The 3,509-nt window shown below is 37.1% G+C and overlaps 1 long non-coding RNA gene across 1 annotated transcript in view; it reads right to left on the reverse strand.

Annotated features, from left to right (window-relative positions):
* LOC128249027 (uncharacterized) overlaps positions 1-3,215 on the reverse strand; it is a 42,457-nt gene extending 39,242 nt beyond the window's left edge. Inside the window, exon 1 of the long non-coding RNA XR_008265125.1 lies at positions 3,022-3,215. This is a non-coding gene — a long non-coding RNA (uncharacterized LOC128249027). The remainder of the gene's footprint in view (positions 1-3,021) is intronic.
* Between the last annotated feature and the right edge of the window lie 294 nt (positions 3,216-3,509).

Here is a 3,509-nt window from a genome sequence, read left to right on the forward strand (position 1 = left end):
CATCATCATCATCATCATCATCATCATCATCGTCATCATCATCATCGTCATCATCATGATGACTAACAATTGTATACCTCTACAATTTTTACATATTGCTGCACCCATTGCCCCCCCCCCCATCATAGAACCACTTGAAATGCACAAACAAATGACGTAACCTCTACTTGACACTCGACTTGATGGGAAGAAAATAGCAGCCGAACTTTCCTCAAATCACGTTCTGAAAAATATCATCATCATTATTATTATTATTATTATTATTATTATTATTAGATAGATAGATGAGTTCTATCTATCTATCTATTACATTTCTGCTGAGTTTCCAGTCCTCTCTATAAACTAAAAATGAATTAGATTGACATTTATTTTAATTTGAACCTGTTGAAGACACACGAGATGTCGAAATATTGTTCAAAGGACAAATAAATAAGTTACTTTCGAGTTGCGCTTTTTGTCATTGAGTTGGCCGTAGTGATGGATTACGTCAGCTATGTTTACCTTAGTGATGGAATTTGGCAATCGTATACAAAAGTTAAGAACACATCTATCTATCTATCTATCTATCTATCTATCTATCTATCTATCTATCTAACTATTATTATTATTATTATTATTATTATTATTATTATTATTATTATTATTATTATTATTATTATTGTAGGAAAGATAGATTGACACAATTTTATTCTATTGTATTCGGTGCGATGTCGGAGCGGAACTCCTTTAAACTCTGCCTTTTGAGGACCGACCTTTCCCTAAGCAGCAACAATAACAACATCAACGAAAAGTACAAGAACGATATGTTACATTCAAACAATCTTTTATCTTTTACTGGTTTCAGTCATTTCACTGCGGCCATATATATATTTTTGCATACATACACAGACAGACATGCATTTGCGTTAAAATTGTGAACCTCAGTCCTTGTTTGAAAAGGAAATCCGAGCCTTCAAGTATGTTGGGGCAGGTGCCATAGTTTGGGTGTCTACATTCTTTTACTTGTTTCTGTCATTTGACAGCGGCCATGCTGGGGCACTACCTTTAGTCGAGCAAATCAATCCAAGGACTTATTCTTTGTAAGCCTAGTACTTATTCTATCGTCTCTTTTGCCGAACCGCTAGGTTATGGGGACGTAAACACACCGGCGTCGGGAGGGGGGGGGGCAGACACAGACAGACACACACACACACTTATACGACGGGCTTTTTTCAATTTCCGTATACCAAATCCACTCACAAGGCTTTGGTCGGCCCGAGGCTATAGTAGAAGACACTTGCCCAAGTTGCCACGCAGTGGGACTGAACCTGGAACCATGTGCTTGGGAAGCAAGCTACTTACCACACAGCCACTCCTGCCAAATTTCCTCCTACCAAATTCAACCACAAGGCTTTAGTCGGGTCCGAGGCTATTGCGGAAGACCCTTGCCCAAGGTGACACGCAGTGGGACTGAACCGGGGACAATGTGGTTGGGCAGCAAACTTCTTACCACACAGCAATCGTCTTGTACTTTTTTCTTATTGTACAAGACGGTGAGAGGTTGTGAGACAGAAAAGATCTTTCTAGAAACAATTTATGTAGTGTATTGAAACCATTATTAAAACCATAAGGTACAATTTGAAGAAAATTTAGCTGCTATTTCTTGATTTCTCGCAGGTCAATGACCCACATCTACGAGACCCTCATTGACTTGTACTTGGAGGGAAGCAGCACGAAAGTGAAGTGAACAACATTTTCATGACTTCATCTCAGGTCGTGGTCTTCATTCGGCTCAAGAACGATTAAGTCATTTTGCCACTTACACAAAGTGACTGCCTTCATAAACAGCTTCGAGTGATACACTAACCAGGTGTTTTAAACGATTCTGTTGACGGAAAGGTTATGCAGCAGCCATATAGAATGATGTGTTTCACCCCCAGAAATGCTTCATGCATATGGCGTATTATAATTGAATTACTAATTATTAATTGTTTAGTGTCGTTCGTTGTGTTTTCTTTTTTTTTTGTTTCTTTTTTTCTTTTTGTTAATGAGAGGCACAAGTATTGCTATTTAGAAGTACGATTCGCCACCACGTAGTTTCGGTTTCAGTGCCATTTTGCGGTACCTTCAGCAGCTCTTTTATGTTAAAGTCCTGAGCCGACCAATGCCTTGTGAGAGAATTTGATAGAAGGGTCATACATACATACATACATACATACATGCATACATACATACATACATACATACCTACATACATGCATGCATTCATTCATACATACATACATACATACATACATACATACATGCATGCTTTAGCGGTTAATTGTAGTGTTTGTTTTATAAATAAATATGGATGGTAAATCAAATTGATACACTTGTCAATGTTGTCTAGTGGTTGTCTTTTGAGATGTGACATCAATCAACGTTTGTTACTGAAAGAACGCTCGTTCATACATACAAACATTCACATACCTACCTTTTACATACACACACACACATACACAGAGTTGAAACGCTGTTTGATTTTTCTTTTCAGCATGGAATGTTCACCATGCATACATACATGCATGCATACATACATACATACATACATACATACATACATACATACATACAAACATGCATGCGAACATATATGCATACGTGCATACATACATATATACATACATAAATACATACATATATCCATATATATATATAAATATATACATACATACTTAAACACATACATACATGCATACATACATACGTACGTACATACGTACGTACATACGTACGTACATACGTACGTACATACATACATCTGATAGTCTGGTCGGTAGAGTCACAAACACACACACACACACTCACTGATATATTGTAAGAAAAAGCCGGAGAGAGAGAGAGAGAGAGAGAGAGAGAGAGAGAGAGAGAGAGAAAGTGAGAGAGGGAAAGAGAGAGAGAGAGATACAGAGAGAAATTGTGGGAAATAGCTAGATTGACAGACAGACAGAAAGATAGATACATAGAGCGAGCGCGAGATAGTAAGAGTGAGGTACTTACTCTTATATGTATACATCCGAAATATACATGCATTTTAAACTGTCTGAAGTGCCATTACTCAAAGGCATACCTCACCACCAAATCCCCAAATCGAACTCACAGCGTTGTAGTCGCACACACAACACCTTTCATCACCAGGCTACTCGTTCTCACATGTCTTCGTATTAACAACGATTATGTACGACTGTTATAGGAGAAATGTCAGTAGAATTATGACGTCAACGAAACGGATTATGATTCAGTATTTCTTGTTTTTTTTTTACTTATGACGACCAGTTTCTACTCCAGACGTCTGAATTGTATGTATGTATGTATGTATGTATGTATGTATGTATGTATGTATGCATGTATGTATGTTTGTATGTATGTATGTATGTATGTTTGTATGTATGCATGTATGTATGTTTGTATGTATGCATGTATGTATGTATGTATGTATGTATGCATGTATGTATGTTTGTATGTATGTATGTATGTATGTTTGTATG

This window comes from Octopus bimaculoides, chromosome 11, assembly GCF_001194135.2.
Source record: "Octopus bimaculoides isolate UCB-OBI-ISO-001 chromosome 11, ASM119413v2, whole genome shotgun sequence".
Taxonomy (NCBI): Eukaryota; Metazoa; Mollusca; class Cephalopoda; order Octopoda; family Octopodidae; genus Octopus; species Octopus bimaculoides.